At 43.7% G+C, this 21,195-nt stretch overlaps 1 long non-coding RNA gene across 1 annotated transcript; it reads left to right on the forward strand.

Annotated features, from left to right (window-relative positions):
- The first annotated feature begins 1,306 nt into the window (after positions 1 to 1,306).
- Positions 1,307 to 19,045, forward strand: LOC146362462 (uncharacterized). The gene is made up of 2 exons (XR_014799219.1): positions 1,307 to 11,936; positions 12,277 to 19,045. It is a non-coding gene; the product is annotated as an uncharacterized LOC146362462 (long non-coding RNA).
- The last annotated feature ends 2,150 nt before the right edge of the window (positions 19,046 to 21,195 follow it).

Here is a 21,195-nt window from a genome sequence, read left to right on the forward strand (position 1 = left end):
CAGGAATTCCAAACGTCCTTCGCTCCGGGTAGCGAAGAAGGCGGGCGAGACGGTTCACTGTGTCACGCCGATACAGACACACGAACACAGATGCGTAAACACACAACAACAAACTCACCGACGTGCCGCTGCAGGACCCAGATGTGCTTCAGAGTCAAATCGAGAGCACAGACTCAGACACTACACAACACTGCCACTCTCACAGCTGCACTCAGACACTCTGATACAACGATGTTTTTTTTTTTAGGGGGGGGCATTGTGTAAAAGCCAGAGGAGTGGGAAGGAGCAGAGAATGAGAGCGGAGAATGAGGAAGAAGTGGGGGGACAAAGGGAAAGGTGAGCAGAATCAGGAGACGGTGAAGTCGGCGGCGGATTTTTTCGCTCTCTTGCAAAAGTCGTCATCGTCGTCCTTGCACTCGTTGGCTTTCATTTATTTTAAAAAAAAGGGGCACGCGGCGGTCGAAGGATGCTCTCGGTATTCAGTATTTTAGGGAAAGGACATCAGTCAGAGTGGATCCGTAAGGAGCCGCAAAGGAATGGATATACTGGAAAAGAAGAAAGAAAGAACACTGCTGTTGCTTTCAAATGGGTTTTTTTTCTTTGGTTTTTGTTTTTGTCGTACGAGGCGCATCAGTTTGGAGTTTGCTGGGTCGCTGTGGTGTTTGGAGAGACTTCGATGGCTGCATACGTCAAAGAATTGGGTCTAGGAAAAAGACATAAAGCATCACGATGAAGTTAGAGAAAGAGACAGTGTGTGTGTATGTTGTAGGAAAAGGGGATGCGAAGGTAGCACTGCATGAAAATGACCCCCCTACCCCTCTTGTAAGTGCGTCGATGAGAAGAGAGACAACGATTACTATCGCTTGCATTTTCGCCCTTGCTGTTGTGCGCGTGCATCTACGACCCACATGCAAACATGCACCGCCTTAGCTTTCCAAAGTACACAGACACCCCGTGTCACCCTGCTCTCCCTCCCTCCTCCTCCTCTTCCCTCCTCCTCCTCCTCCTCCAGGCGAGTCAGGTCAGGCGAGCTGGTCCTGTCCTCACACAGCCCAGGGAACGGCGTCCGTCCTCAGCTCGGGCACAGAGGCAGCCCTCCGCTGCGAGGGTCGTCGAGGACCAAGCGTGGAGCTCTGAGGCTCTCCAGCAGCTCCAGACAGGCTCCAGACGCACTGACCTACATCAGCCTCAGTCAGACTGGGAAAGAGAGGGAGAGTGAGAGCGAGCGGGAGGGAGGGAGAAAGAGAGAGGGATGCTGTGGGAGGTTAGGGAGGGGAGGGGGGGTGCAGACAGAGAGAGAGAGAGAGAATCGGCAAGAATGATTGAGAGACGAATAAGCAAGCAAATGGTTGCGAAATAGCAACGTTTATCAAAAACAGTGCAAGACGGTGGCACGATGCGAGGAGGAGGGGGAGGAGAGAGAGAAGGAAAAAAACTTGTGGATCCGATCGAACTCTCAGCCCTCGCTTTCACACTAACAACGTTTTAAAAATCCTCTCCCTTTTTTTTCATCCTCACCTTTTGCTAATCTGTATCCTCACCTCTAGCCTTTTTTTGCCTCTCATCCCTCCCCATGTAGCCTCCCTCTCTCTCACTGTCAGTTTAGCTTGATTCCCATCATATACTATCCGGAACGTCTCTCACTGTGGGAGGATTAGTCCGTCTCTGGCTGCCTGCTTATCTGTCTGCTTTGCCTCTCAGCTGCAGAGAGTAGAGGAGGTGGAGGAGGAGGAGAGGAGGTGTGTGTGTGTGTGTGTGTGTGTGTGTGTGTGTGTGTGTGTGTGTGTGTGTGGAGGAGAGGTTTTGGCATCTCTCGCTCGGTTGTTGAGGCTATATCAGCTTCACTCAGCTCACTGCTAGTTTTAATTTTTCTTTTTTTTCTTCTTTTTTTCGTCGGAGCGCAAGCTCGTTGTGTTCACTCTTCAAACAGGTGTAGATGTGTGTGTGTGTTTGTGTGTGTGTGTGTGCAGTGAGGTGCATTTTCTTCCATGGGTGGACCGACTGCATCCATTCTTGCACTGACTGTCCTGACTTGCTGTGTGTAATAATTGCTCCCCAGAGCAAGAATCGACAACTTGGATCAATACCAATAGTTAAGCAAATATATCTGGCTAACGTTAGCAGCCGGTCTCTAAAGCCACATACCTCAGTCACACTAACAATGTCTTTATCCTGGGGAGAACATCCTTAGGCCCCGGGGAGTTACAGAAGAAAAAAAACGATGTATCAAATTGTACAGTGAAATCCTGCTGGCTCTGTGTTTTTCTGTTTAGGTCAGCAACTTGAAAATGGAAGCTGGTCCAGGCATTTGAAGGGTTAGCTTAGTTTTCTTCTGTAAAGCTTTTGTGATTTATTGGGGTCTGTCAGTCGGCAAAGTTAATCTATTAAGGATTAACCTCGGTGTCTTGGCTGTGGACATATCAGAAAGACTGGTTCGCTCAGATTGAAGAGATCAGAGGCAATCAAACAAAACACTGGAGGAAAAAAATCCACCGTATACCTTTAAGGTCTCACTAAAATGGGATTGTTCACATAAACGACCCACACTGGTTAGCTAAACAGCTGTATTTCCTGCTGTAATGTGAACTAAAATGCAATTTTTCTGCTAAACAGAAATGTAACCTTCACTTTCTAAAACTTGACATAGCCAAACAAGCTGGTTCCCCCTGCTTCGACTTGTAATGCTAGGCTACGCTAACTGCCCCCGGCAATGTTATAGTACACACACACAAGCTTGCTATCGATGTCCTCATCTGACTCTCAGCAAGAAAACAAATAAGCATGCTCCCCATATTAATCTGCTTCTTTCAAGTTGTACTGTCTGATGTCGTTAGGCTTCAGTCACACTAACATTTGAAATTAAGAGTGAAATTTTAGATTAAAAATTGAATCCTTCTACTTCAGTTGTCACATTCAGTGGATCTGATAGCATCCACGCCAAATGTCTGCAGGCTTTGCTTTTGGAGTTTGACTTTGGTGTAATTCACTCCAATGAAGGAAAGGAGAGAATCCCGGAGCACAAAGAGATAGCCTGTTAGCTCTGACGCATTAGCCAGTTGTTCATTTGTGCATTTAGGTCGTGGTACAAAGAAATAAAAAGTTCACCCTCTATCGAGTTTTTACATAATAAAAATGATTGAGTCTTTAAAAGGTCTTAAAATAGTGTAAATACGACACATTGCACTGTGTCATTATTTACACACCCCATGGTGTACACACGACAATTCAGTGGCTTGTAAAACCACCTTTACCGACAATAACTTGAACTAATTGTTTTCTGTGTAACCTTAGCAGTCTTTAAATATAGTAGAGGGACTTTGGCCCACTCTTCTTTACACCATTGCTTCTGTTCATTGAGGTTTGCAGCCTTTCATTTATGCACAGCTCTCTTAAAGTCCCCACAGCATTTGAAAAATTAGAAAATTGGTAAGTGTCTTGAATGTTTTCCTTAGTGAATAATTCCCAATGCAATCCCAGTCATTATTCCCAAAACCTTTAAAAACCATTATGAACCTTATGAAGTCTTAAACATATTCAGAATAGTACAAACTTTTCTTTTCTTAGAAAAACATTTAAGCACTTAAAAAAAAAGCTAGCTGCCTTTGCCGATACAGTTAAAAACACTTGAGCTAACGTTCCAATGATATGCTGATACCAAAGCTGTTTCTGGGGTATTCGAGGTTTATTACGGTCCAGTTGGCAATATTTCATTTTAAAAATTAACGACCTGCTTGAACCCCTAAATGGCAGCATGTAACCTCGGTCCTTTCAAAAATAAACAATGGTGAAGTTTCTCACCATGTGGCTTAAAAGATTTACACGAAATGTAAACTATCCACTTAAATCACAAAAACCAAGAGCAGCTTTAAAAACAACACCGGTCCATACTGAGACACGTGTGTATTTGGATGTTTCTATGGAGGATGGAAAGGAGTGTGTTTCTCATTTCACGTGGCGCGCACTCTCTCCTTCCTGATTATATAGAAACTACTCCGCTGTGACCAAGTTTCAAAGTCAGTCCAGATCAAGACAGATAGAGATGTCACTGCGTAGGTCTCTCTCTCTCTCTCTCTCTCTCTCTCTCGCTACTGCTAAAGAGGAAAGTTATCAAGTCCAGATGCACAAAAAAAAAAAAAATGGGACACCACACTAAACATGTGCCAGACCCTATACTTCCCCCATATGCACAGAGACCTGCCAGAGACCCACTGCTTACACTAGTACACATATTTACACTTGCCAAGTTAGACCATTTTCTTCCCCCATCTCCCAAAATAGTACAGACTCAGAATGAGTGTGTATGTGTGTCTGGTTCCATCTGGTGTATATCTTACATCTGCCCATACATCCCTACCCTGCCTGCATCCATATTTCTCCAACAGTAAAACTTACAATTTTATAATATTTAACAACAGGTTGCGTTTCACATCAGCTTTTAAGTCCGCCTATGCCCCAGCAGTCTTTTGTCTTAAGGCACTTCTCCTCTGACGTCCAAACTAGTAGCTGCCTTAAACCCCGAGACCCTTTCATGCTGTGCCTCTGCCACTGCAAACAGCAGCCATCTGACAACAGTGGAGGAGTGCGGTCTGGCCCGCAGATCTTTTTAATAGGGATTTTACAGGCGAACAAGAGAGCGTTTTTTTCCTTAGCAGAGGGAGTTGAAAGTTGCTGGGATGAGGCCAGCTCAATTTCGGGGAGAGGGGGTTCAAATGCGAAGCTCCAGTAAAGTGTTTGTTGGGAAATTCGAGGCTGTTTGCACAGGCTTTATTTGGCTTGTGAGCCACGGTATATCATTGGAATGGCTCAAAGCCTCGGGCGGAGTACTATTTCTGAGCACAGATATATTTAAGGCTAAGACTGCTCTGTCAAAGCCCTCATACAGTTTTCCAAGTATCACCCAGCATGACCCCTTCTTAGAAAAAAAAAAAAAAAAATGCAGAGCTACTAGACCAAAATCCACGACACACTTTTTCTTCCATCCTGTTGCCTTCAGCATTTTTCCCTCTGCTTAACACTTTACAAATAGTGACAAATTACATTGCTGAAAGCGCTGCGGAATAACAGCAATATCCAGATGAACCCAGTGCATGTAAACACTCGGGCACAGGCAAACACACGGCGCTGGGCTCGCCGGGAAGGGTAACGTGATCGAAGTGGACAGCGAGTGTCAAGCCACGGGGCAAATCAGCTGTGTTGTGATGCGTAATCGGTCGGCTGTCTGAGGAGGTGTGTGCTTGTGTTTGTGTGCGTGTCACACAGCCACACACACGGGTCAGTCCCTGGCAATGCCCGGGGTGTATTGCAATGATTAGCGTCAGAGGGTTGGTCACATCTTGAGCAGCACTACTGCCATGATGGGGTGAAGGGGGCCGTTATGGGCTGAGGACGTTTCTCTGTTGGCAGACCATAGCCGGCTACGGAGAGCCCGTCTCCCTACGGAAAGTGTCTGCTGCCAGATGGAGGCAGTGTCCAAAATATGTGCTACAACTAGTGTATGGGCTTCTCTTGCTTGTGCTGATGTGGGTTCATAAGCCTGCAACATTAAGCAAAAGAGTGAAACCGAGTGTTAAAACTATGAAAAGTGTCCACCGCCGCTACTATCTGTACTATCCACATTTGACTTATGCACAATCGCTGCTACGTGCTGTTTGGTTTTTGGAGTCCTGCACATGAGCACGTTTGTGCAGGTTGTGTAAACAGTACTATAAAATAAGCATTAGAGAGATGGCCTCTTGTCAGATCCATTTCAATGTGAGCATATATCTGTGTGGGTATGTTGAAGCCAGTGTAACTTCTACAAATCTGACTTGCACATAAAGAACTACTGTGACTATAATTTCTGTCGTTTTTGTATTGGTTCTGCCACTGTCACAAGTGTGCGCTAGCTAGAAGCTATTTTTCAGTGCAAGTTAAGCTGCAGTCACAATATCAGCTTTCACAGCTGATGCCTTTAAACACAAATTAAAGTGAAGTTTGGGATGCATGCAGTGTATTTGTTTTCATGCCCTCTTGCTTTTTGCTGCTTTTAAAAACAGTATAAATACAAATGAATTACATTGGTCTGTAATTTCGGAGCTTGTATCTTTCTTACGTGAGTGTAGGGAGCAGAAAACGGACTTATCCCCTTTCAAGAGGACTACTTGAGCTTGTTAGCAATCTGGTTAGTTTAGCCAAGGAGCTACATCAATGTTAACTCGTTTTCTTTCTAGTCATACTATGATACGTTTAACCTCTTTTAGCTCTGTTTTTGTTCTCCACCAACTAATGGGAGGATATATTTAAGTCTTCACTGCCTACTGTTTTGTGAATATAGTTTACATTTTTCTAAAAACTCTGCTGACAGTATGAGATGGTTGCAAGTGAAACAAACTGCTAATATTCTAAATCAGGGGTGTCAAACATAAGGCCCGGGAGCCAGAATCAGCCTGGCAAATAGGGCTGCGCGATATGACCAAAATCTCATATCCCGATATAAGACATCTATCGTCCCGATAACGATATAAATCACAAAAGTGTAACATTTTCTGTAAATTCTGTGACTCTCGGGCAGCTGAAGTGTTTCCAGCTGGGCATCGTGTACCTGGAGTCGAGTGTTTTAACCGATGCATTAAACTATACAATTTTACACATAAGTTGTAACAGCCGCCGTTTTCTTTGTGAGTATTTATTACACGATGTGCTGCGGGGAAAAGCCTGTTCTAACGTTTGAGTCTAAGGTTTATTTTTTAGCGCCTGATGACTCTTTTTTGCTTCTCATCCGTAAATACTCTGCATACTTTTTCACATGATTCAGTTTATTTTGAAAAGTCTCCACAGGATCTTGACCTTTATTGTGAAAGGTTTATGTGGAAAATAAACAAGCGGACACGCGATGGTTTTACCGTCGTTGTTGCTAACGACAACGCATAAAAACAGGCGCTTGTCCATCCGTAGTGTGGTTATATAAAATATAAGAGAAAGAGAGAACTTAATATAGCCACTACAGTGACCATCAAAACGATGAAAAAATATTGCCGTAAATAGTTTATTTTGCGACACCACGAAACAAACGATAGCGTAAAATAAAACGACAGATGTTTTTATATCGTCATCCGATATATATCGTTATATCGAACAGCCCTACTGGCAAAGACTCCAATCCAGCCCACTGGATGACTTCGGTGGTGTGAAGGAGGGCGTAAATTTTGGACTTTTAGTTAAGCAAACAGTTTAGTACTTTATTATGTAGAGAAACTGAGGTTGTGGTTGAAATTGAATTTCTTTTTCTTACATTGCGATATTTCAGTCATGACACGTGTAATTAAAGTTCTGTACACTGACAGGATGGGGGGTTTCACTGGTCCGGCCCACTTGGGATGAAAGTGGACTTTATGTGGCCCACTACGTAAAGTGAGTTTGACATCCTTGTTCTAAGTAACATACTTTGTAAAGCTACTTCACTGCAAGAACAATGGGCTTCTTTCATATTGCTAATTACGTCTATAGAAACATAAAAAATTATCAGCAATAGCCAAACTATTGCCAGCAGCATCAGATACGAGCAAAAGTGAAGCAAAATAGCAGTTAGTCATGTTAAAAGACTTTCAGCTGCTTGCTTACTTCCCAAGGAATCGCCACAGCAGATGGGTCTGCGTGTTTGATTTCACACACAGTGTCCTACCTGACACAACCCTCCCAGTTTTTCTAGCTTGGGACAATCGGGCCCAGGGGTGCATTAGCTTTTGACCCCCTGAGGTTAGGTTTGTATCTCCTCCTCATCTCAAACAGGGAATCTTTTGCATGTAAGGTGAATGTCTTAACCTCGGCTGAAAAAATATACAAATCAAGAAACTTTAAAAGCTTTGGGTGAACTAAACTTACCGCTACTTGTAGTAGCACAGTTCCACCACAAACACTGGCTTGAAACTGATTTTAATGAGGCAAAAACTGAAAGTAGAGCCCCCGATCCTCCCGGTATATAAAAGCTCTGACAACCCCAAGCATAACGCAACTCCATGCGAGTGCAGCTGGTCAAAGCTTAAAAACTAGACACATACTAGAAAGGGAAGACTAAAGTTCTTCTTTTGGAATTCAGTTCAGTTCAAGGCGCTTCATATTATAAGGTAAAAACCCTACAACAAACCTGGTGACACTGGGTAGAAAAAACTCAGGAAGAAACCTCCAGCAGAACCAGACTCAGGGAGAACAAACCTAACGACCTTTTAATAAATGACAGATCGTTTATTCTTTTATTCAATTAATGATCATATTAATTCTGAAACAAATGGCTTTTATAAAACAAATGTACTTCTTGAACTTTCCTTAATACACTGCTGGTTCACATGCACTGCCAAAATGGAAACAAATGTGACCCTTCCACATGAGGAATTCCCCACCAGTGTATGAAAGAAAAAAGTTTTTTAAACGCACCGTGCAGCTTGTTAAAATGATCAGCGTTTGGCTTCTTCTTCTTCTTTTTTTATGAACTCCTTCCTCTAAAAGCGCTAAGAGGGGGTGGATTTTTGCTCATTAACTTGACCACCGCGGTGCTGTCTGTGAGATACTGAAATCAAACAATTGCCAACCCAAGCAAAGTGGCGGGGAGAGAGTCGATCTGTTTGTTACACAACACTGAGTCAACGGCGCGGAGCTGTATGTGCAGTCATAGCAGGCTGTTGGCACACAGCAGGAACAGGTGCAATAAACAGTTTTCTGATATATATGTATATATATATATAATCTTAGTGTGCATGTGTCTGTGTGTGTCTGAATGAGACGTGGTCGACAGGTTCGTGCTGGCCCAGACTGACCGAACAATAAAAATAATTCCATAATAACGCGACAGCCTCAAGGGGGTTCCACGATTAGAAACATTCGAGAGAGGAGGAGGAGGAGACAGGGTGAAGAAGGATCAGATGAGAGGAAGAAAATGGGTTGTCTGTGTTTGTCACCCACATATCGCATATATGTGTATGTATGTTTATCGCCTTAGAACAGCACATCATGTCTCCTGCTTTAAACTTGCTGAGAGCGCTCCCGTGTGTCGTACGCTTCTCCCCGGGCTCTTTCTTGCTTTTATAGTGCAGGCGGTCTTATCTAACCTGGTCTCCTGAGGAAAACCACAGACCGAGTGAGCGAGACAGAAAGAAAGAGAACATGCGAGGGAAGTGGAAGGATTTAAAGTCCTATCAACAGTGTAGCACTGCACTCCACGAGGCATCCATCCTAATGAGTCACACAGTAGCTGCAGCCTCAGAATGTTGTTTTATTGTTAGGGGAGGAAAAGCAGCCGTCTTCACAGCTGAGAAAGTTTAGTGTAGAATTTGCCCAAGTCACGCAAACATATGGGTGGAAAATCGCCGGTGCATAAGCAGTTCACAAAAGTGTGAACAGGTTGACGTGGAAAATGAGACAGCATCTAAAAAGGGGGGATTTCTTTCTTTTTTAATGCTTTAATGTTTATGTAGACCTGTTGGAAAGTGACCAATCGGCTCTAAGCTAACTATTCATCTATGTGGCTGCCAAACACAGCAGTAGCTCATTTAAAAAAAGCTGCTTATGCAAAACGGTCTGTTCACACACAGGTGAGAAAGGAGCCCCAGGGGCTTGTCCTGTTGATTCAGTTCACCAAAGAGAAAAACTGTTCTGTGGAAGAGCCGGCATTGAAACTCTTTTTACTGTGATGCTACTGGTCATCTGAGATCCTTTTATATACAATAAACACTGACATTAGACAGACATGTTACATGTAATGTGATTACTGCAGTTGCTAAGCTTTTGCTAACCTTTATTATTTACCCCTATATGCTGGCAACACTGATAGGCATTGAGTATGCACTCCATACTAAAACTGGGGGAATAAAGACGTGAACAGGGTTCGTTTTCCCTGAGTTGCAAAGACTTGACAGAAAAGGTTTTTAAAACAGATGTATTAATATTCTGGTTGCAGGGGAGTCAGCAGTCAAAGCAAAGAAGCCCAGAGCTGCCTCTTCTCATTCACCACATTCAGATCTTCTGTTCTGTTCCCAAACAATCCGAGACATGCCCGAAACACCTGACCCTAGGAGGTCTCCAGGAGGTGATCGTCAGAGGCTTGAACCACCTCAATTGGTTCCTTACAGTGTGGAGGAAAACTGGTGACTCTGAGCTCCTCCTGTACCTCATCTCTTACGTATGAGGCCAGACCCCTTTGGAGGAAGTTTATTCTTTTCGTCACAGCTCATGGCCATAGGTGAGATTGGGAATGCAGCTCAACAGTAAATCAGCAGCTTTGCCTTCTCACTTTACCGCAACAAACTGGCCCACATCCATATCACTGCAGATGCTGCACCAATTCATCCTTCAATCTCACGCTACTTTCTTTCCACACTCCTGAACACGACCCCAAGATACTTGCACTCCTCCACTTGGGAAAGCAACTCCTCCCTAATAGGACTCTATCCTCTTCGGGCTGAGAACCATGACCTCAGATATGGAGGTGCTAACTCTCATCCCAGCCGCTTCGCACCTGGTTGCAAACCACCCCAGTGCAAGGTGGAGGTCACCTTTCAGTGAAGCCAACATGGCGACATCGTCCGCAAAAAATCAGGCGAGCAGATCTGGAGGTCAGCAAATGTTATGAACCAAATCTGTGACAAGGGGCAGCCTTGGCAGAATCCAGTACTCATCAGGAACGAGTCTGACTTTTTTCCAGTAATGTGAGCCATGCTCTCAGTGTGGCTGTGCATGAACTGAAAGGCCTGTGAAAACATACTGATACCCCACACTCCTTAAGCACCCACCACAGGGCACCCAAGGGATGCAGCTGGATGCCTTCTCTAACACTCAGAGATTGCTTGGATCAACTCCCACGCACCCTGAAGTATCACTGAGAGGGTACAGAGCTACTGCGGTGTTCTGTGACCGGAAAAAAGACTGTTGAAATTTTCCTTCCAAATTTGTGGTTCAGGATTTACTTAAAATCAAAAGTAATGCAAATGCAGGAACAATATCTCGTAGGATCACCTTTGTGCTCTATTTTAATCCCACTGTTCACCATGTGAGTGCTGCCATTAAACAACAAGTTATATCTCTCATAAATTTCTAGTAGGACGGATAATTGGTGTGAAACAGCAGTTACACAAGCATTCCAGGGTCCTTATGAAGGCAGAAAATCCCCACGCTGTAAAATAAAATGACCACAAGGAGTATATCACGCCGTCTGACTGCTACTCTCACACATTTTGTCACATATAACAAGTCCCGATTTTGCAACGATGCACGAGTCTTCTGACCTGCAGTGTAATTATCTCCCTCAGCGCCTGAAATTTCGTCTTGCTCGAAGAAAAATTTGATTATCTCAAAAGACTGAATAAACAGTGACTGAATGATCACGGTGGACACATTTCGGCAGCTTAATGCCGTGTGTGTGTGTTTGTTGTGAAGACACCGAGGTCACAGCAGAGGTAATCAGACAGCTATCACATGCAGACAGCTCCAAATATCCCCGTGTTCCCCTTTCTTCGCGCTGAGATGCACATTTATGTTAATGCCACACTACTGTAGCGCAGTGTTGCCTCGGCATCACATTACTGGAGCGTGATGTTCCCTGCTCCAGGGCCAAACACTCTGACTCCCTTTGTGTGTGTGTGTGTGTGTGTGTGTGTGTGTGTGTGTGTGTGTGTGTGTGTGTGTGTGTGTGTGTGTGTGTCTGTTTTCCAAATCTGTTTGCAAACTGCTGAGCAGAAGCCAGGGAGTGGGTTCACACTGGATTAGCTCTGAGTTGGCTAAATACCAGATAGCAGAGATAACAGTGTTTGTGTGTGTGTGTGTGTGTCCACAGTGGAGAAGGGGAGAAGGAAGGGTGCTGATATCAGCAGGAATAGAGGCACTGATAAGACTTTTTCGGGATCTGCACTTCTAATGGTAATGACGGTTAGATGTTAACGAACACGGCTGATGTTTCCTGGCCTTTAGAGGTAAGTATTGTTTACAGAAAGCAAAAGAAGGAAAGATTTTCAGTGTCTTCTTAGAATTTTCATTTTTCTTTTAATCCGACCAGCTGGAGTCTGACCCAGAGTTTTTTGGGGTCAGGACTTCTAATGATAATGACGGTTAGATGTAAACAAACTCAGCTGATTTTTACGGGCCTTGAGAAACAAATGTTGTTTACAGAAAGCAAAAGTGCCTTCATAAAATTTTCATTTTTTACTTCCTCCCACCAGCTGGAGCCAAACCCAGTGGGAGGAGGCCGTCATTTTCGCTTTTCCTCCTTTCTGCTTCCTCTGTTTCACCTTTACTCCCTTCTTTTCTCCCCAGAATTAAACCTATCAAGATGATGCCGCATCCCCTCGTTTCGTGGGAGGGGAAGGTGAATCCGTAAAAGGCTCTGCCTGTTCCCCAGCCGATCGATTGATGTTGAAGTGTTTACCTCACAAAGGGCTGCATAAACGGCTCGGCAGCTCGCGCTTTATGCAGAACACCGGGTGAATCTTTCGCAGGTCTCCATTGATGTTGCTCGTTTCACGCGAGAAGGAAGACGCTAATCCCCTTGATGTGCACCAAGCGGAGAGGAGGTGATATCTGTGGGGGCGAGAGGGGTGGACCTCCTGCCTGTCACCTAAACATAAGACAACAAAGCTGTCTCTGCTTCGCCTCACAGCCAAGCTGCATGAACCAGAAAAAAAAAAGAAAAAGAGTGCCAATAGATCTCCTGTAAAACCTTTAGCACTGGAGCAGGAAAACATAGAACAAAACCACAGAGGCTGTTGAACATCCTTATTGACATATGAATTATGGTACAAAATCTATGGTACTATTTATTTTCTAAACAAACAAGAGCCTCGCTAAGAGGATTGGCAGCTTCTAGCGGGCTCTATGCTACACATTATGTACAGTACGTTACACATGTCATTCAAATTTGCTTTAATGTGACATCTGCTAGAAACCTGCTCCAAAAGTAGCTTGTAGCTTTTTTTCACTACTACAAGGTGGAAGAGGTCTGTTAAACCCTGTTTTAACTGAACCCAGTGAGTATTTTAGGAACTTAGAGTGCTTCTGCATTTTCAAAAGAAAAAACACATTTTCTTTTTTTAGTGCTTTGTTCACTAGTCAAACACTAATCTTGAGGTTGATAACACTGACGTAAACACAGTAAGCCAACACTGATTAGCTTAACTCCTTTAAAGCCCCTTCCCACTTTTTATGCCATTTTATTTTTGTTGATATGTTAACTGTCCAAAGATTTAACTGCCAAACTGTAACTGCTTTAGGCCACGGTTGATGGCTAGTAGCCTTACCATCTGGCAAGCAGTGTTGCCAACTCCTCAGTAAGGAAAATCGCTATTGGTTGTCCTAAAAGTCGCTAGAAGTCGCTAAATGATGTCATCGCCTAATTTGCATAATTGGTCATGCTAATGTAATTGTAACCTACGTTGTTGGAGAGAGAAACAACATCGTGGAAGAGACATAAAGTGAGTAAAAATTGCATTTAGAATTCATTTAGAACTACAAATTAAATTTCTTTTAGCAATTATTGTTTTTTTTAATGTCACAATTCCAACCCTGCTCCTTTATCCGGGCTTGGACCGGCAAAAGTAACCTGAAAATGGCACTCTGGTGGAGTTACTTTGTGTGTGTGGGTGTGTGTTTATTAGTAGTTTTAAACCTTGTGATCCACAAAACAGCATAAGAGTAAAAGAAGAACTGACTGCGTTACAGTCAGTGCGGGAGCAGCGGCTTCGCTCATGCGCGATTCATTTGCAGTTTGGACGCACAGGTGTGAACATCTGCTGCCCTGATAGCAGCTGGGGGAGGACTATCCTCCGCCCGTGAGCGCTTTGGCACGGGTGAGGTGCCCACGGCAGCACCGCTGCTTGTTGAGAATAAGAGCGATGCGCGTTTTCACGTCAAAAAGTCATCATAAATAAGTCTCCAATAACACCAGAAAAAGTCGCCGGATTTGTCGCTAGTCGCTTTTTAGAAAAAAAGTCGCTAAGGGAGTCTGAAAACTCGTTAAATATAGCGACAAAGTCGCTAAGTTGGCAACATTGCTGGCAAGTAGCACTCCTGCTACTCTAGAAGGTTTAGCCTTTTAGCATTACAAGCTCAAGTTTTACTATAGCCCCTTCCGTTAGCACCTACTCCGATAGACTTGCCATGGATAGCCACAACTTGATTCGACTGGATTTTCATTACAATCTCGTACTAGTTAACATGCATGCTTATCGTAATAGCAATGTGTCTGAGCGTCCTGTGAGGTAATCAATATGCGACATGAACGCTACAAAAAAGGGGGACGTCGAGGCAAGAATATACCTGCTGCTCGGTCTGTGGCTTTTCGTCAGACTTGGGGAACACGGCTTTTTTTTTTGGTAGCCATTTCCCTCATTGCTGGATTTTTAAAAATGCCTGTTTTAATTTTCATGGACGAGACACTCTCATGACTCATCGAGTGACGCTACTGACCAGCCAATTGGTGGCATGCAGTTTGACCACATCACATTTTAGTGCCTGCTCGGATCGCTTGAAACCCTGGCCGAGCAAGTATTTAAAAAAGTACCTGGTAACAGGTACTATGACCTAATGGAAAACCCTGAAAACTGTGGCAAGTCGATCCCGGTAGGTACTAATGCAGCGGTCCCCAACCTTTTTTGCGCCACGGACACGGGAAAAGACCCAGGGAGACCGAGTTAATGAAAAAAACGATTAAAAAAAACAATAGAAACCCTGAAAAACATAAATTTCACACCCGAGCCTCAACTCTAGCGGCCCGGTACCAAACGACTCATGGAGAGGTACTGGTCCGTGGCCCGGGGGTTAGGGACTACTGTACTAATGGAAAAGGGGCTTATATGTACTTATGCAAATTTTTGCTGAGCTGTGTTTATTTGTGATTTACATTAAGCTTTATTTAATTTGACTCATAATTTGCTGCATTTGGTGCTGCGGGGTTAACTACCTGATACCAGTCTTATTTTGTAAGGAACCTCAAATTGCATCATAATGTGTTTACAACAACCGTCAGCTGCCAGATAGAGAATCAATACACAATGTCTTACCTTAAGGACAATCAGAGACGCCTTTGTTCGGTACACTGCACTAGTTTATCTTCACTTGCTGTTGAAGTTCAAATGGGACCAAAATCCTTAACAGGTTTTTCCATTGTACATATAAAAGATATGCTGTCCAGACACCCTTGATTCCGTGGAGTATCTTTGTTTGCCTTGTCTGGGCCAGTTCCACTGATCTTTTATCAGCAACACTGACTTTGCACTTGCATATTTTTTTTTCTAGCATCTGGCACACAAACATCTTCTTTTATTCATTCTTCTGCCAGGTGTCCCCCTGATATTTCTCAGAAAGCAACAAACTTGTTTCCTTGCTGGAAAAAAAAAAAACACAGCTTTGCTTTTTTCCTTTTTATGTCAAGCCAGGCATTGGACGTCTTGCATTCTTCCATTTATTTTAAGTCCAACCCTGTGGCAGGTCGCTGCTTTGGAGGCTTTCTAGTGAACCTGCCAGGGTATTTTCCATATCAGTGGTTGGCTGTGCTGTGGCAGAGCAGTCAGGGTAATATCCAAGCAGGCAGCCGAAGAACCAACACAAACCTCATTAGCTGCCTGTTCACTGTCGAATTTTTGGTGGGTTTTTCCACTTAACATTTGACGGTAAAAAACATTTGCAAAGAGCTTTTAGAAATTTAAAATTCACATTTTAGATAGCTTAAAATTCAAGTAGTTTTTATGTGTGTCTTTGAGATATGGTTAATTTTTTTTATTTTTTCTTCCCCCACCTACCAAGACATTTCAGGCAAAGACTCTTCATTCAGTAAGCCTGTTCCACTACTCATTACCATAAATATCTAGTTACTCATTCACACAGCAGCAACTCAGTAAACTTAAGAAATTAAGCATCAGAATGAGGAAGAAAGGGCTGATGTGAAGTTACTTTCAACGTGGCATGGCTGTTGGTGCCAGGCAGGCTGATCTGAGTTTTTCAGAAACTGCTGATCTACTGGGATTTTCCCACAGAACCACCTCTAGGGTTTACACAGAAGGGTTTGAAAATGAGAAAATATCCAGTGAGTGGCAGTTCTCTGGGTGAAAATATGCTGTTGATGTGAGAGGTCAGAGGAATGGCTTGTAGGGAACAGTAACGTTACAACCAAGGTATGCAGAAGAGCGTTTCACACCCAGTGCCACTTCTGTCAGCTAAGAACAAGACAATGATGCTATAGTCTGCACAGGCCCACTGAAATTGGACAATAGAAGATTGGAAAAACATAGTCAACATGAAAATACGGATCCGTCCTGCTTTGTATAAACTGTTTAGGCTGCTGGTGGTACAGTGGAGTGGGGATATTTTCCTGGCACACTTTGGGCCCCTTAGTACCCGTTGAGCATGGTTAAAATGCCACGGCCTGCCTGAGCATTGCTGCTGACCACGTTAATCCTTTATGACCACGGTTTACTGCATCCAGCAGTATTATGCGTCACAAAGCTCAAATCATCTCAAAGTGGTTTCTTCAATGTGGGAAGGAGTTCACAGTATTCACATGGCCTCCACAGTCATCAGATGTCAATACTGTAGAGCACCTTTGGGACGCGGTGGAACAAGAGATTAGAGTCCCGCACACCCCGACTGTGTGATGCCATCATGTCAATATGGACCAAAATACCTGAGGAATGTTTCTAGCACCTTTTATTAACTGGTATTTATTAGGGTATTTATTTGTTCTGCATCTACACCAAGAATTAAAAGGTTTGTCTGTACATGGTGAGCTTGACGAAATTGCATTTGGTAGTTTTTATGCAAACTGGATATGACATGCCAGTTTAGGGTCTTTAAACCTCCCCCCTTAATATTTCACACACTGGCTGTCCAGGCTGTTTTCACCAGACAACAAAGTAATCAGACTGGTTCAGTCGGGTTAGAATAATGTCTTTAAAGAAGGAGGAGGAGGAGGGTTACTGGGCGGCGCATGGACTGACCAGAGTTGACATCCCATCTTCTACACTGAAAGCTGGATTTTTACCTCTTATCCGGGCCTCAGACATGACAGTTATCTATTCCCAGCCCTGCCCAAGTTTCACTTGCCTACACATCATCTTAAGTCCTACAAAGCAGGGACGCCAATTTAGCGCAGCATTCACGCCGGTCATTTAGGAACGCAAAGATAAATGCAAATTGGGCCGTTAAATACGAGGTGAGATGACGTTAATCGGAAAAGTCATTTTTAAATCTTTAGAAACAGCACTGGTGGCTTTGAAGGGGAGCTGAAATTGTACTTTATGTCTTTGTCACCTTCAGGCACATCCACACATGAGACGCACACGTACCCGAGACTCATCTTTATGTGCAAGAGTGGAAAAAGAGACGGCTTGAGTCTCCACCAAATCCCTAAAAGCTGTCATTGACTTCAAACACTATGAATTCTTTACAGTAGAGTGCCTCTGCTGAGCGACAGAGCTGTCTGCCTTTATTTTTCCATAGGATCCTTTTGATACGGCCTCAGCAGTCCAGAATCTGTGCCTCACTGTATAAGGACCAAGGCTATTTAAATTCGCCTGAAAGGAAGCCGGAACAGGAACAGTCACACTGACGCCTCGTCAGACTGAAACTTTTATGGAATTCCTGAAGATGAGAAAACAGATTTCAGTCAACGTTACATATTCACATGGCAGAAAGAGAAACTGTAACTACACTACGCATCACTCCACTGAATGATCATTTACCAACTTAAACGGCAAATTCATTTTCATGAAGCATGTGTAATTTATGAGTGGCGTGGGATTGCAAGCGTCTATCAGTGTCAGAGTGACACGAGTGGGGCGATAATCTATTCCGTGACCCAAATTTATGCGGCGAAAATCTACAAAAACCGCTATCCAGCCCTCCCATTCGATTTCACAGCGCATCACTGTCAGCGCGATATATGCTGCGCACGCTTGTGTGTGCGCGCGCGCCTCTGAATGAGGGGCGCATGATAAAAGGAGCGTGTTATCCATCTTATCCAGACGAGATGTTTTGAAAGGAATTCTGTTATTAATAAATTCATGAGAGCCAAAAGAAAAAGGAACATTCTGCGGCTTTGCAAAAATTATTGAAAGAAAAAAAAAATGGTGGGGGGGGATGTGTGCTCCTTGTTAGCATTCTCTTAGACGCTAGATGCGCTGGGAGGTATGTTCTCATTGAGAGGCATATTATCTCTGGTCAGCTTTCCTATCTATTATTCACAGCTCTGTGAGAAACACTGGTGGCTAGACGAACAGCAGTCACTTACAATATATCCCGGAGCAACGGCGCCCCTATTCATGTGCAAAAGAAACCTTAATAACCACGGCCGCAGATAGAGGAGAGGCTGCGAAGTTGGCGAAAGCTTGTGATTGCTTTGATTTCCAGGACTTCTGTGGATTCAACACAAACAAGATTTAAACCATAAAAAAGGGCCGATTTTTCTAATGTAATATTCACTGGCAGGTAATGCATGGGTATTGTGTAGTGGAGATGTCCAATAAAAGGGAATCTTATTTGTGCTTCTCTCTTTTTTTTTGTCATCTGTTATAATCTGCAGCTGACTTTACAGACAACAAACAACTCGTGCAGCTTAGCGCTTTATTGAAAACCTGCAGGACAATGAAGGAGAGCGCCAGTCCTACGCGTCCGCTGGTGTCCAAGGGATGATTGAGGATTGGCGCTTGAAATGTTAATAAATTGAAGGGGGAAATTGCCTCGTGTTTATCTGTAATATGACAAAACACCTCTGCTGTGATCCCCCTCGCCGCATGCTCTAAGCTTCTAAACACACCGAGTGGCATTTCAAATGCAAATTCCCCATTGTGCGTTAGCTTATTAGATAATATGTAAACACAATATGTGCCATGCATGTGGAGGATGAAATATGTGACTCCACACTGTCGAACACATCTTTTTTTGTGAGACTGATTGTTATATAATGTAAGCAAGCCTCAATTTTACATATAAGGTTGAGCCATGTTGGTGTCTACCTTTGATGAAAAGTTTTTAAATAAACAGTGTTCCTACAACTGCTAGCTTATGAGCTTTTCTAAATCTAGTTGTATGGAAACACATTTGCCTTTGAGTGTTGTCTTAGCAGGGAGTGAATATTTAACAGACCAAATAGTCTTTCTTTCTTTTTCTTTTTTTTTTTTTGCTTTTTAGGTACTCGGCTGCTGTCTGTTGCTATGCAACCGCATCCTCCAATCCACCAAATTGTCAGGTTCGGGGCCAATTTCCCCTCCTCCCCCCGTTTTTCTCCCTAAAAAAAAAGAAAAAAAAAAGACTTTGTACATGAACTGAGGTGTGCATGGTGCAGTACCACCCCTCAGGAGTTCTCATTTAAATAAATTCCAATATTTGAGGTCTCCCCAAATATTAAAATTTTCCACAGCTGCCTTTTATGCATTTTTTTTCTGCCTCACCTTTGTTCAGCACACATCCGGTTTATTCTGCGCTCGCACGCTGGAGCCGCCTGGCAATTTCTGCTCTTGTTCTCCCCCTTTTTCTGCTGTGTTCTTTTCATCAAAAATCATTCTTCCTCACTGTGCTTGTCTTTGTTTGTCTCTCTCTCAGGCACACACAGACACTCACACACGCACACACACCTCTCTTTCTTTCCGTGTACATACTGTATGTCGTTGAGGCAGACTGTCTCTGTAATTGGGTTATTCTTCTCTTCACCGGTCTGATGCACTGAGACACACACGCACCCGTGCACGCACATACAAAGCATGCACACACACGCACAAACACACACAGAGTTTGATTTGTGGAGACATTTTTGTGTAGATTGTTGCTGAGGTAGGAGAAGTGCAGCCATGCGTGTCTTTTTATTTGGGCCTGTAAGGGTATGTAGGGCCGGGGTTTGATTGGACACATGAGCTGATATTAAAAACGACATCATGAACACCTATAGCATGCTCTGATCAGTGCTCAGCCTATTCTGCATTAAAACAATCACCTCTACTAGAGCATAATCACTTCTTATTTCCACTCATCAAGTGTAAATTTGGAACCTCAGTACAGTATACAGTAAATCCTGGACGTGCACAGTGTACTGTATGTGCTTTCTCCTGAGCCAGGCAACACAAACACACACAGACAGACGCTCATGGGAACACAACAAAGATGAAAGGGCACATTTTCACAAGGTATAGCAAGCCCCCCTCATCTCCATCTCTTATCTCCCCTTCCTCCACCCTCTCCGTGTCGCTCTCCCACTAACTTGTAGCACAGTGAGGTGACCCTGGTTTAATGTGAGTTGAAAAGGTCGCGTCGGTCCTGTCCGCTGATTCAGAAAGGCCCTCCTAGGCCTGTTTGCATGGCTGCGCATCAGTGTAATACCTCAAGACACCAGGGACATTCACTGTTTTCACCACTGACACCCTTCTCCCTCTCTCTCTCTCACACACACACATACACTCAAAACTTAACCTTCCTCTGCACGTGTGTTCACGGTTAATGAGGAAAAAGAGAGAGGAAAACAGAGTAAAGATGCAATTCAGTTTGCCAGCAAAGCAGACACATTCTGGTGGAAAATGGAAAGCGGGGAAAGAGCCCCAGCAAGCATTTCATGGATGGCAGCATACTGTACAGGGAGGTGGCCACGTTCAGCCCTTCAGGCATTTACGATGTTCATACAAGTGAAACTGATTTGGAAACTGTTTTAAATTCATATCACTAGGACATTTAGCTCCAGTTCTGAGAAAGCAATGCAGGCTGGATGAACACTGGCAGACTTCTCCTCCTCACATGGATTTACTGTTGACGACCACCAGTGCTGCGCAACGCTGCAAATTTTGGTATCGACATGATATCTAGTAAATACAATCAGTGTTGCTGATACCAAGACCAGTACCGATACTTCTAACCTATAAAGGCAGCTTATGTAGGGGAGAGCAGTGTGCCATTCATGACATGTATGACTGAAGAATCATCATCGAACGGCAAATTCTGAACACATTTTAATGACCACTAAATCCATGCGATTTTTTACTTTCCAGAATAATCAGTGAAAATCCAAAACACACCTTTCAGCTTTTCATGTATTGTGAAACTGGGTTATTTTTTGGGGGGGTGGGGGGACCTGGAATGTAAATGTGCCCGTATTTAAAGCACTTTGGATCAGCTTCTGCACAGTAGGATAAATAAAATAGACGTGACAGTCAACACAAAACGGTTCAGACATTTTTCATTATGCATGTTTGAGGAATAATT

The sequence above is a fragment of the Perissodus microlepis genome, chromosome 22, assembly GCF_051167445.1.
Source record: "Perissodus microlepis isolate ML-2025 ecotype Zambia chromosome 22, ASM5116744v1, whole genome shotgun sequence".
Classification (NCBI taxonomy): domain Eukaryota; kingdom Metazoa; phylum Chordata; class Actinopteri; order Cichliformes; family Cichlidae; genus Perissodus; species Perissodus microlepis.